We start from the raw sequence: 14,863 nt of genomic DNA, 5'->3' as shown, positions 1-14,863 counted from the left end.
CCCAGGGCGCGATCCTGGAGACCCGGGATTGAATCCCACGTCGGGCTCCCGGTGCATGGAGCCTGCTTCTCCCTCTGCCTGTGTCTCTGCCTCTCTCTCTATCTCTCTGTGACTATCATAAATAAATACAAAAAAAAAAATTTAAAAAAAAAAAAAACTACCATCTTTTTTTTCCCGTCATATACACACTGTACTTTATACTAATGAATGCCATGCTGTCATTGTTAAATTTAGCATTTTACATTTTCAAAAATACTAAGCCATCCTATACAGATTTCTCCTTCAAAATTTAGCTTATACAATCAAGACTCAGGTTTCAAAACTGACAGAATATACAGTATTAAGTTCTTCTTTATTTCTTTTAAATTTTTTATTTATCTGAGAAAGAGCAAAGAAGCAAGCATGAGCAGGAGGGGAAGGGCAGAGGGAGAGCAATCCCAGGACCCTGGGATCAGGACCTGAGACAAAGGCAGCTGCTTAACCAACTGAGCCACGGAGGTACCCCAAGTTGTTTCTTTCTTTTTTTTTTTTTTTAAAGATTTTTATTTATTCATGAGAGACACACAGAAAGGAGAGAGAGAGGCAGAGACACAGGCAGAGGGAGAAGCAGGCTCCATGCAGGGAGCCTGACGTGGGACTCGATCCCGGGTCTCCAGGATCAGGCCCTGGACTGAATGCGGCGCTAAACCACTGAGCCACCCGGGCTGCCCTCTTTTTTAAATGAAGTATAACTACCATCATAATTCTGACACAACATAAACACTAATACCTAATGCAAACCATCATGCCTTCAAGAGCTAAGGTGTACACAGCTTTATAGAAAATCTACCTACTAATAGCATAATTTAAAGATAACAATCCAAAAGGCCTTTTTGCTTTATGAACATATATTTTTTAAATGCCAGTTATTTCCAAAAATTAATACTTTATTATTTTAAATACTTTGCTCAAATCTGTACATTCAATGCAATCCCTGTGAAAATACCATCAACTTAATTCAGAGTTGGAACAAATAAATCCTAAAATTTGTATGGAACCAGAAAAGAACCCAAATAGCCAAAGGATAGTTTAAAAAGAAAACTAAAACTGGTGGCATCACAATTCTGGATTTTAAGCTCTATTACAAAGCTGTAATCATCAAAACAGTATGGTACTGGCACAAAAACAGATACATAGAACAATGGAACAGAACAGAGAACCCAGAAATGGGCCCTCAACTCTATGGTGACTAATCTTTGACAAAGCAGGAAAGAATACCCAATGGAAAAAAGATAGTCTCCTCAACAAATGGTATTGGGAAAACCGGACAGCTACACGCAGAAGAATGAACTGAACCATTTCCTCATCCCATACACAAAAATGGACTCAAAATTGATGAAAGACCTAAATGTGAGACAGGAATTCATCAAATTCCTAAAAGAGAACAGAGGCAGCAACCCCTTTGACCTCAGCCACAGCAACTTCTTGCTAGACACATCTCCAAAGGCAAAGGAAACAAAGTTAAAAATGAATAACTGGAACGTCATCAAGATAAAAAGCTTTTTGCACAGCCAAGGAAACAGTCAATAAAACCAAAAAAGGCAACCTACAGAATAGGAAAAGATGTTTGCAAATGACACATTAGATAAGGGGCTGGTATCCAAAATCTATAAAGGACTTATCAAACCCAACACTCAAAGAATAAATAATCCAATCAAGAAATGGGCAAAAGAAAAAAAAGAAATGGGCAGAAGACATGAACAGACATATCTCCAAAGAAGACATACAAATGACCAACAGACACATGAAAACATGCTCAATATTATCACTCAGCATCAGAGAACTACAAATCAAAACCACAATGAGATACCACCGCACACTGATCAGAATGTCTAAAATTAGTAAGTTAGGAAATGGCAGATGTTGGGGAGGATGTGGAGAAAGGGGAACCCTCTTACACTGCTGGTGGGAAAGCAAGCTGGTGCAGCCACTCTGAAAAATAGTATGGAGGTTCCTCAAAAAGTTGAAAATAGAGCTATCCTATGACCCAGCAATTGCACTACTAGGTATTTACCCCAAAGATATAAATGTAGTGATCCAAAGAAGCATCTGCACCTCAATATCTATAGCAGCAATGTTCACAATAGCCCAACTATGGAAAGAGCCTAGATGTGTCTCAACAGGTGAATGGATAAAGAAGATGTGGTGCATATATATAAAATAGACTACTATTCAGCTGTCGAAAGAAAGAAAGAAAGAAAGAAAGAAAGAAAGAAAGAAAGAAAGAAAGAAAGAAAGAAAGAAAGAAAGAAAGAAAATCCTGCCATTTTCAACGATGTGGATGGAACTAGAAGATATTATGCTAAGTGAAATAAGTCAATCAGAGAAAGACAATTATTAGATGATCTCATTCATATGTGGAATTTAAGAAACAAACAGGATCATAGGGGAAGAAGGAAAAACAAAACAAGATGAAATCAGAGACAGGCAAACCATAAGAGACTCTCAATCATAGGAAACAAACTGAGGGTCATTGGAGGGGAGGAGTTGGGAGAATGGAGCAACTGGGTGATGAACACAGACAAGGGCATATGACATAATGAGTATTGGGTATTATATAAGCCTGATGAATCACTGACCTCTACCTCTGAAACCAATAATCCATTATATCTTAATTAATTGGATTTAAATAAAATTTTGTTTTAAAATATCCTGCTCAGAAATACATATACACAGGGACACCTGGGTGGCTCAGTGGTTGAGTGTCTGCCTTAGGCTCAAGTCATGATCCTTGAGTCTTAGCATCAAGTCCTGCATTGGACTCCCCACAGGGAACCTGCTTCTGACTCTGCCTATGTCTCTGCCTCTCTGTGTCTCTCATGAATAAGTAAATTTAAAAATCTAAAAAAAACAAAAAAAAATTACATTTACACATCTACATGGAAATTATTTTAATTGATACAGTTAAAATACATGTTATGTAAAGTAGTATGATTAACACTCTTAAAAATCAATTTACTCTGGAAATCATTAAGATCAACAACATGACAATAAAACATTCTGAATACTCTTAACCAAATTCATATACTGTAAGGGAAAAAAATGACGCAATGATAAGGGAACTCAGGAGAACTTAAAATATTGGAAATATTATAAAATGTAGCTACATTTCAAGAAAATGAGGCTGCAAAGCTCCTCTAATGAAGAGAAGTGCTAAATCAAAATAGTGTAAATTATTCTACATAGATTAAAACTCTATGGTAATAACATAGATTAAAATTCTATAATCCATGAACTGTGTAATTTTGGATTATACAGTGAATTTGATTTAAACAATTTTCTTGGGGATCCCTGAGCGGCTCAGTGGTTTAGCACCTGCCTTCAACCCAGGGAGCACTCCTGGAGTCCCAGGATCAAGTCCTGCATCCGGCTCCCTGCTTCTCCCTCTGCCTGTGTCTCTGCCTCTCTCTCTCTCTGTGTCTCTCATGAATAAATAAATAATCTTTTAAAAAATATATAATAAAAAATAATTTTCTCTTAAATTGTGTAATAAAATCTTATTGTATATTAAGTCATAACCTAAAGCAAAATTTTAAAAGCATAAAGATCTATTTTTTTAAATTTTAGATTAATCTCCAACTAATCATAATAATGAAGTTATATATCACTTTCTGAAAACAGATAATAACTTTTACAAACAAATACACAGATGAAAAATCATATCTTTATCAGGCTGTATATAAAAAACAATTAAAAAGTGGCTATAGGGTACCTGGATGGCTCAGTAGGTTCAGTGCCTGCCTTTCGCTCAGGTCATGGTCCCAGGATCCTAGGATTGAGGCCCACGAAGGGCTCTCTGCTTCTTCCTCTGCCCTTCCCCCTGTTCATTCTCTCTCATGCTCTTTCTCCCAAATAAATAATTAAATAAAAATCTTTTTTTTAAAAAAGTGACAAAAGACATTAAGTAATCCTACCAGAAAGAATTAAAAATGACAAAACTTTTGATAAGTTTTCTTACTTTTGATAAGAAAACACTTTTTTTTTAAATGATTTTATTTACCCATTTGAAAGAGAGAAAGAGACAGCCAGGCAGAGGGGAGAGTCAGAGGGAGAATGAGAAGCAGACTCCTCCCTGAGCAGGGAGCTCAACGTGGGGCTCGATCCCAGGACCCAGAAATCATGACCTGAGCCAAAGGCAGATGTTTAACCAATCTGAGCCACCCTGGTGCCCCCCAAAAAACCTTAAAGATAAACCAGACTGCAAAGAAATCATAAACAGGAATTTTTATTATTTGAAACTATATTCATATCATTTATTACAGAAAATTTTGCCTAAGAACACACACGTAATATGTGCATATGTATACGTGCATGTATGTGTTATTAGGTCTTATTAGGTCATGTGCTATGTAGCTGCTCCCTAAACGTAGAAACAGTAATTATTTTTAAAAAATCAAATCTCAGATATGGAGAAGGATTTTCCTCCAATTATAAATAGTTAAGGTAGGAACAAAGATCTAGAGTCAATTATAAACACAGTATTTAATTAATTATACCTATAAAATATAAGCTACAGTTATTTTTAGTTTTTTATTTTTATTTTTTTTCAGATCTGAGCTTTTAAAAGATTTTATTTATTTATTCATGAGAGACACAGAGAGAGAGAGAGGCAGAGACACAGGTAGAGGGAGAAGCAGGCTCCATGGAGGGAGCCTGAGGTGGGACTCGATCCCAGGTCTCCAGGATCAGGCCCTGGGCTGAAGGCGGCGCTAAACTGCTGAGCCACCTGGGCTGCCCCTACAGTTATTTTTAGATTAGATGCAAAATATAGCAAATATCTATTTGTGGATTAGCCTTTAAAGAATGTTACATCAGTAAATTGCTAGGCAGGAAATAAAGTGTTTTTTAATAATATAAGAGTATAAAAACATTAAACCAGAAATAAAACCTAAAAAGTATAAAAGAAAAAAATGACAAAATATAAAAACTTCTAAACCAATGATACTATAAAAGAAGACAAAAGATAACAAAGAAGAAGAAAATATCTACAATATAAAATAGTAAAAAATCCAAAACAGGTTAAAAAGCTCCTAGAAATCAGTAAGTAGGGAGAATTCTTTTTTTTTTTTTAAGTAATCTCTATGCTCAGTGTAGCGCTAGAACTCGTGACCCCAAGATCAAGATTCACATTGCTCTACTGACTACATCAGCCAGGTGCCCCAGAAGGAATACATCTTAAATTTCAAGAGGGAGTCACTTGACAAAAAATCAAATAGCCTAATTAAAAATGGGAAAAGGATGGAAAAGGACTTGAATGGCATTTATCCAAAGATCTATAGTCAATAAGCACACAAAGAGATACTCAACATTACTAATCATTAGGAAAATATAAATCAAAACCACAGTGAGATACAACTTCATACCCATTTGGATGGTTATCAAAAAAATAAGTGTTGCTGGGATATAAAGAACTAGAACACGGCGCATCGCTGATGGGAATGTAAAATCGTGCAGTTGCTATGGAAAGCAGTATGGCAGTTCCTAAAAAAATTAAACCAAGAATTACCACATGATTCAGCAATTCCACTTCTGGATATATACTCAAAAGAATTAAAAGCAGGGACTCAAATAGGTATTTGTACACCAATGTTCCTAATAGCACAATTCACTAAATAGCCAAAGGCAAAAACTGCCAATATATTAATAATCTTATGTTATTGGGTAATGTATCACAAAACTAAAAAGTATACACGTAGAAATGATAAGTAATCATTAGTAAACAGGTAGTAATTTTAACTTTGCTATCACCTATTTTTGAGAAATTAGAAGTTTTATTTGCCTCATGAACTTGCCTTTCTGTGTACCTGTTTTTTAAGTGGCCATTTCACATTTTCAGGTTTCTTAAGAGTCAACTTTAATTCTCAGCCCAAAGGATAAACTCTCAGGGCTGTGACTGTTATTACCAAATACTGTTATTATACTGAGCGTGTCATTTATTATATTTAGTTTTCCTGTACAAGTTTCCCATAAGAAAAGGAGATATCCTGGAAATGGAAAACAAGAGGTCTTATTTCTAACTCTGGTTTTAGTACCTACTATTTCCGTTTATGAGCAAATCACTTAACCTTTCTGCACCTCAATTTGATTCTTTGTAAATTTATAAAATAAGGACTTGCTCTGAAGTTTGTGCTAGTGGTTTCTGTGATTCTAATAAGTGGAAAGAGTATAGTTCTACTTTGTTTCAATAATCCCTTATGGAAATGCTAGGTAATAAATAACTCATAATAATCTGTTTTTCTTTAAAACTCTAAGGAGTTAAAACTTTCAAAAATATATATACCACATTTGTTTATCCATTCACCTGTTGATGGATATTAAGGTTGTTTCTGGTAATGACATTCATATGCAGATTTTTGTGGGGATGTAAGTTTGCAACTCATTTAGGTAACTACCTAGGGAGGCAACTGCTAAACTGTATGTTATAACCAAGGTTAGCTTTAAGAAACTGCCAAACTGTATTCCAAAGTGGCTATACCATTTGTGTTCCTACCAGCATGAATGAGAGTCATTGTTGTTCCACATGCTTGTCAGTATTTGGCGTTGTCGGTTTTTTGGATTTTAGCCATTCCACTAGGTGTGTAGTGGCATCTCACATTGTTTGAGTTTTCAATTCCCAATGAAATAGGATGTGGAAGACCTTTTCATATGCTTATTTGCCATCTGTATATCTTTTTTGGTGAGGTGTCTGTTCAGATCTTTTGCCTGTTTTTTTAAACTGGGTTGTTTTCTTATTGTTGAATATGAAGAGTGCTTTGTATATTGTAGATACAGGTTCTTCATCAGATATGTGTTTTGCAAATATATTCTATCAGTCTATGCTTGTCTTTTCATTGTCTTAAAGTATCTTCCATAGAGCAGAAGCTTTTAATTTTAGTGAAGTCCAACTCATCTATATTTTCTTTCATGGATTTTGCTTCTGGTGTTGTATCTAAAAACTCAGAAGCAAACCAAGGTAGCTAGAGTTTTATGTTATTTTCTAGAAGCTTGATGGTTTTGCTTCTTACATTTAGGTCTATGATCCATTTTGAGTTAATTTTTGTGAAAGGTGCAAAGTCAGTGTGTTAAGTTCGTTTTTCTCCATGTGGATATATTCTAGTTCCACTTGGTGAAAAAAAATTATCTTTTCACCATTGGATTGCCTTTGCTCCTATCTCAAAGATCAATTGACTGTATTTGAGTAATCTATTTCTGGGCTATTGTTCATGTTCTATTGATCTACTTGTTTATTCTTCTGCCAATGCCACTCTATCTTGGTTACTGATAAGTAGTGAGAATGAAATCAGTGTTTAATCTTCTAACTTTGTTATTTTTTTACAGTATTATGTTGACTATTCTGGGTCTTTTGTCTTTCCATATGAATTTAGAATTGCCTTGCCAATACCCATGAAATAACTTGCTAGAATTTTTATTTGGAAGTGCTGGATCTGCAGACCAAGTTGGGGAGAATTGACATTTTTCTAATATTGAGTCTTCCTATCCACGAACATGGAATGTACCTTCATTTATTTTGTGATTTATCAGTTTCCTAGTTTTTTTCATATACATCTTATATATATGTTGTTACATTTACCTTCATATATTTATTTCTTTATTGGTGCTAATGCGAATGATACTGCATTTTTCTTTAAAGATTTTATTTATTTATTTGAGAGAGAGTGTGTGAGCAAGCATGAGCAGGGAAGGGGCAGATGCAGAGGGAGAAGATTTCCCACTGAGCAAGGAGCATGATGTGGGCCTCAGTCCCAAGACCCTGAGATCATGACCTGAGCCTAAGCAAAGGCTTAACCAATTGAGCCACCCAGGTGCCTCTGGTATTGCATTTAAGATATTATTTCTTTATTCATGGGAGATAGGTAGAAAGACAGACAGAGAGAGAGAGAGAGAGAGAGAGGCAGAGACATAGGCAGAGGGAGAATCAGGCTCGATCCTGAACCTCGGGATCACCTCCGAGCCAAAGGCAGACGCTCAACTGCTGAGCCACCCAGGCGTCCCTAATATTGCATTTTTAATATCAAATTCCAATTAGTCCTTGATGGTGATACAAGAAAGCAATTGGTTTTGGATATTAACATATCTCACAAATTGCTATTATAATTACTTTTTAGCTCTAGATTGTTTTTTGTTAATTCTTTGGGATTTTTCCTTACAGTGTTGTCATCTGCAAGCTAGGACAGTGTTATATTTTCTTTCCCGATATGTTTAGTTATCATTTCACCCTCTTGCCTTATTACCACTAGCAAGACTTCTAGTACAATGTTAAATAGGATTAGCAAGAGGGGATATCTGCCTTTTCCCAATCTCAGGAGTAGTTACTCATCATTAAGTATGTTTGTTGTAGATTTCATGTATATGTTCTTTATCAGTCTTTGGAAGCTCCCCTCTATTCTTAAGTTTGCTGAGAGTTTTTAGTATGTTGGGTATTGGATTTTGTCTTTTATGTGACAATGTGATCAAGTGATTTTTTTTTAGATTGTTGATGTACTGGATATTAATTGATTTTCAGATATTGATCCAGCCTTGCATATCTGGAATACATCCTACTTGGTTGCGTTGTATAAATATTTTTATTTTGTTGAGGATTTCTGCATCTGTGTTCATAAGAGATAATGGTCTATAGTTCCCCCCTCCCCCGCCACCCTTTTTTTCCTGGAGTTGGTAGTTAAGATAATGCTGGTTTCATCAAATGAGTTAAGACATGTTCCCTTCTGGAAGAGAGTGTAGAAAACTATTATCATTTCTTTTTAAATATTTGGCAGAAGCACTGTCTGAGCCTGGTGCTTTCTTCTTCTTCTTTTTTTTTTTTTTTGGAAGGTCATTAATTACTGATTCAATTTCTTTAATAGCTGTAGGCCTATCCAGATTATTTCTCTTTCCATCAGTTGTGGTAGTTTGTGTTTTTCAAATAATTAGTTTATTTCTTCTTAAGTTATCATATTTGTGGGCACAGAGGTATTTATAATACTTCTTTATTATCTCTTGAATGCCTAGGTGTCAACAATGACTTGCTTTTGTTTCTGATATTGGTAATTTTTTGTCTTTTTTTTTTTAAGATTTTATTTATTTATTCATGAGAGACAGAGAGAGAAAGGGGCAGAGACACAAGCAGAGGGAGAAGCAGGCTCCATGGAGGGAGCCTGATGCGGGACTTGATCCTGGGACTCTAGGATCATGCCCTGTACCAAAGGCAGGCACTAAACCACCGAGCCACCCAGGGATCCCATCTTTTTTTTTTTTTAAGATTTTATTTATTTATTTATTCATGAGAGAGACAGAGAGCGAGAGCGAGTGAGAGCAAGAGCATGCGCAAGAACGAGCAGAGACAGGCTCCAGGAGAAGCAGGAGAAGCAGGCTCCAGGCAGGGAGCCTGATGCAGGACTTGATCCTGGGACTCTAGGATCACGCCCTGAACCAAAGGCAGGCACTAAAAAAAATAAAATAAATAAAAAAATAAAAAAAATAAAAAAAACAAAGGCAGGCACTAAACCGCTGAGCCACCCAGGGATCCCCTTTGTCTTTTTTTTTCTTGGTTAGCCTGACCAGAGATTTATCACTTCTCCGATCTTTTCAAAGAACAGGTTATGGTTTTGTTGATTTTTATCCATTTTAACAGTCCTATCAATTTACCAATTTCCTGTTTACAAAATCATTAATTTCTGCAATAACTTTTATTTTTTTTCCTCTGCTTGACTTATATTGATTTATATTGCACTTTCCTATAGTCTCCAATGGCAGAATCTTGGATTATTGAATTTACACTTTGTCTTTTCTGATGTATATATTAAGTGCTAAGTTTTAAACACTGCATTTGCTGCATCACACAGATTTTGAAAAGCTGTATTTTCATTTTCATTTAGTTCAAAATATTTTAAAATTTCTCTGAGACTTCTTTTGACACATAATTTATTTAGAAGCATGATGTTTAATCTCCAAATAACTGGGGATTTTCCAGTTTTCTGTTACCGGTTTCTAGTTTAATTCCATTGTTGACTGAAAGTATACTCTGTGTGATTTCTATTCTTTTAAATTTGTTAGGGTGTGTTTTATGGCTGAGAATGTGACTAACTTGGTGAATGTTCAATGTGAGTTTAGAAGAATGTATATGCTGCTGTTGGGTGATGTATTCTGTAAATGTCACTTAAACCATGCGCAACTGATAAATTGAACACCACATCTGAGGCTAATAATGTACTGTATGTTGGCTAATTGAATTTAAATTTTAAAAAAAGTAAAAAATGCCAACTAAATCTACTTGACTGATGTGCTCCTCATTTCAACTGTATCCTTACTGATATTCTGCTGGATGGCTCTGTCAGTTACTATTAGTATAGATTATTTGAAAATAAAATCTTTTTCTTTTTTTTTTGAAGAAGAGTGTTGAAGTCTCCTAATGATAATAAATGAATTTGTTTCTCCTTGTAGCTCTTTTGGGTTTTGCCCCACATTATTTGACATTCTTTTGTTGGTCCTACATATCTGAAGTGTTGCTGATATCTTCTTGGAGAACTGACCCCTTTCTAATGATGTAATACCCCCTCTTTATTCCTGATAATTTTTTAAAAGTGATCTCTACACCCACCGTGGGGCTCAAACTCATGACTCTGAGATTAAGAAAAAAAAAAAGAGTCAAAGAGTCAGATACCCTACCAACTAGCCAACCAGGAACCCCATTCCTGATAATCTAGTTTATCTGAGATTAATATTGCTATGGCAGTAACATTTGATTACTGTTAGCATGGCATATCTTTCTCCATCTCTTCACTTTTAATCTGTCCATGTCTTTATATTTAATATGGTTTTCTCTTAGGTAACATATAGTTGGGTCTTGTTCTCTTTTTAAATCCACTCTGACACAGTTTCTCTTTCAATTGGTGTATTATTGAGACTATTCCTAAAGTGATTATTGATATAGCTGGAATTAATGTCTAGCATGTATAGCTCCTCTGCTTTCTTTCTCTTTTTTAGGTGATTTCTGCCTTGGTTTCTAAGAGTCCTTTATATATTCTATATATTAGTGTTTAAACTGCTGTATATGTTGTACTTTTTATGATATTTCCTTCAGCTTGTAGTACACTTGTTCAGAAGTTATTTTTCTTTCACAGTTTGTGGGTATCTTGCCTTGTGTCTTGGTTAAGAAAACTTTTCCATCCGAATGCTATTTTAAAAACTCTTATATTTTATTCCAGTAATTTATACATAACACAGTGTGTGTGTGTGTGTGTGTGTGTGTGTGTGTGTGTATGAATCCATTTGGAATTCTTTAATAGATGGTAGAACTATTTTATTGCAGGATTCAAACATTTTTCTTCCATGAAAGGCTAGCCAATCATTTCATTATTATTTATTAAATAGTCCATCCTTTCGCCACTAATTTAAAATTGCACTTTTATTATATAATAGACTTACAAATCTACATGATCTGTTTTTGTATTCTGATCTGTACTGTTTATTTGATCTGTGTGCCTGTGCTAATACCATATTTTAATTATTGTAGCATATTAGTAGGCAAGGCAAATCTTGCCTTTTAGTTTTCAAAATATTCTTGGTTATTTTTGTAAATTTTTTCTTCCCAATGAGAATTATCTAATTTTATAAAAATTCTGTTAGAATTTTTTATATTTAACTTGTAGATTAGGGACGTGTGGGTGGCTCAGTCGGTTGAGCATCTGACTTTAGCTCAGATCATGATCCCAGGGGTCCTGGGATCAAGCCCCGCATCACAGGCTCTGTGCTCAGTGGGGAGTGTGCTTCCATCTGCCTCTCCCTCTCCCCCAGCTTGTGCTCTTTCTTTCAAATAAATAAATAAAGTCTTAAAAAATAAAATCTTAATAATTGACATCTTGAGGTGTCTGGGTGTCTCAGATGGTCAAGCATCTGCCATGGTCCCAGGATCCTGGGACTGAGCTGTGCATTGGGCTCTTTGCTTATCCTAGAGCCTGCTTCTCCCTCTCCCTCTGCCTGCCACTACCCCTGCTTGTGCTCTCTCTGTCAAATAAATAAATAAAATCTTAAAAGAAAATTGACATCTTACAGTAAATTTGCTTCCAATTATTTACAAGACATTGTAAAGTGCAGCAACTCACTTCCTTTAAGGCATTCCAAACCAGAAGAGTTATTTTTTATTGGCCACTATACCTCAATGATTTGACCTTCCTAAACATGTACTTTTCATATATTCATTGTATTTTGTAATATAATTACTATCATCACCATGACATCTATATTTCTTATTTCTTTTATTTTTACTCATTTAGGTTTATTTTGCTAACTTGTTGTTACCAACTTGGGTAGATTTGTTTCTCCTTTCCTTTTTCATTTTCCATCGCGCCCTCCAATTTCTTCATTATCACCCTCCAAAACCTTGATCACATTCTCCTTCTTTTACTCCTCAATTTCATTCCAAGGTCTGTTATGTAATAAGCATAATTACCCTTATCCCTCTTGCACAAATCTTTCCTTCATCTGTTGGATGACACTCAAAGGATTAGTTTAAGTTTTTGGCTTGAGTTGTGTTCAGAGGACAACTGCTATTAGTCTGTGCTGCAAGTTCCATCTGGCTCAGAAGAATGGGAAAAAGGATACCTACGCAAGAGATTGTTAATTTTTATGCACCTGACAAGGGGAACAGTTTAAGATAACATTAAGTATGTAGGTAAAGATTAGAAATTTTGTGATAAATCTGAATTAGAATCAAGGAACTTATTTGTGACTAGATTATAAGCTATTTTCACTGTTATTTCCACTGAATACCAGAGCATTTGTAATATCCTTGCCTTTCCTTTCACTACACATATTTTCACATTGAAATGGTCCTTTGAACCCCTCATCTTTATTTTTTCCATTAACAATTACTTCTTTCTTTCTTCTGCATGGTGAGTACAGTATAATGACAGTTTAAGTTTTCTCTATTGATTAAAGATCTTGAATCTTTAAAAACAAAAAAAAGGGGGGGACGCCTGGGTGACTTAGTGGTGGAACGTCTGCCTTTGGCCCAGGGTGTGATCCTGGAGACCCAGGATCGAGTCCCACATCGGGCTTCCTGCATGAAGCTTGCTTCTCTCTCTGCCTGTGTCTCTGACTCACTCTCTCTGTGTCTCTCGTGAATAAATAAATAAAATCTTTAAAAAAAAAAAAAAAATCTTGAAGACTTCAAGAGCATTAGCTTGAAGGTGATTGACCCAAATGCCAAAGTATTTTAAGTCTGAGATCATTATTGTGACATGGAGAGTATATATATGTTTTTATTGTAATTTTCAGTTAGAACTCTTAGAAATATTTTCTTGTGGTTTAACACTTCTTAATGGAACGGAATACTTTCTGGTTTAATGTGAATTTGGATTAATTCAATTTGCAATAAATTGACAACAGAGGTAGTAGGTTTAATCAAAAGGTTGAGGATTAATTAATTCCGTAATAATTTCTATAGGATTAGGAATTTTACTTTTTTCTAGAAGTTGATCAGTTCATTTCTGGTCTTTTAAAGTTATTGGTTCAATTTTAATGTTTACAAAACCATCTTCAGTTATTTGTACGGATGTTTTTATTATCTATAGTTGGATACAAACTACTCTAATACTCAGTTGCTTAAAACAACAAGTCATTTGTTTTGCTCACAAATCTGCATTTTAGGCAAGAGTTTGGCAAGGAAGTTTGTCTCTGCTCCATGTCGTATCTGCTGGGTGGCTCAACTTGGGCTAGAGGATCATTTACATGGCTGGCAAAGTGATGTTACTGATGTCTCCACATCTGGGTCTCTCTGTGGGGTACCTTGGACTTCTTCACAGTATGGTGGGTGGATTCCAATGGTGAATATCCCAAGAAGCAATGTTCTAAGAGACAGAAAATGGAAACTGCAGTTTTTTAAGGCCTGAGCCTGGAAATACACATAGCCTCAGTTTTGTATCATATTGATCAAGTAGTCACAGGGCTTAGATTCTAGGAATACGGAACCTGCAGCTGTTGAATGAAGGGAGGAGTGTCAAATTTGGGGCCATGTTTTCAATTTACTACATGGGATATGAAGGATGGGAATTTTATTCTCCTTAGTTGATAAAGTTAGTTTGCTTCAAAGGGAGAATAGTGTTAGTACTTTGAATCAGTACTGTTTATTCTTAGTCAGATACTATTTTCTTTTTTTTTTTAAGATTTTATTTATTTGACAGAATACAAGCAGAGAGAGTGTCAAGCAAAGAGAAAGGGAGAAGCAAGGTCCCTGCTGAGCAGTGAGCCCCACAACATGGAGCTTGATCCCAGGACTCTGGGATTATGACCTGAGCTGAAGGCAGATGCTTGACCCACTGAGCCACCCAGGTGCCCCTCACATACTACTTTCCATTGCTGATGGTTTCTTTTTATCTTTTCCCCATTAAGACTTTTTGAAGATTATATTTTGAGGTAATAAAAACAGTATTTGCAAGGTGTATATGATGAAGTTAGAAAACTCCAAAGAAATCAAAGATCCTATAAATACATAGAGATAGGAAGACAATATTGTTAATGTCAGTTCTTTCCAACTTAATAAGCAGATTCAACACAATCTCTTTCATTAGGTGGAACTAGAATATCCACATGGAGAAAAACGAACTTAACACACTGACTTTACACCTTTCACAAAAATTAACTCAAAATGGATCATAGACCTAAATGTAAGAAGCAAAACTATCAAGCTTCTAGAAAATAACATAAAACTCTAGCTACCTTGGTTTGCTTCTGAGTTTTTAGATACAACACCAGAAGCAAAATCCATGAAAGAAAATATAGATGAGTTGGACTTCACTAAAATTAAAAGCTTCTGCTCTATGGAAGATACTTTAAGACAATGAAAAGA

The 14,863-nt window shown here is 35.4% G+C and overlaps 1 protein-coding gene across 1 annotated transcript in view; it reads right to left on the bottom strand.

Moving 5' to 3' along the window:
• NDUFS4 (NADH:ubiquinone oxidoreductase subunit S4) overlaps positions 1-14,863 on the bottom strand; it is a 115,913-nt gene that overhangs the window by 70,737 nt on the left and 30,313 nt on the right. The gene's annotated exons all lie outside the window — the stretch shown is intronic.

The sequence above is a fragment of the Vulpes lagopus genome, chromosome 3, assembly GCF_018345385.1.
Source record: "Vulpes lagopus strain Blue_001 chromosome 3, ASM1834538v1, whole genome shotgun sequence".
In the NCBI taxonomy this organism is placed as follows: domain Eukaryota; kingdom Metazoa; phylum Chordata; class Mammalia; order Carnivora; family Canidae; genus Vulpes; species Vulpes lagopus.
Note: the sequence above shows the minus strand (reverse complement) of the source record. Positions and strands in the feature narration are given on the sequence as shown.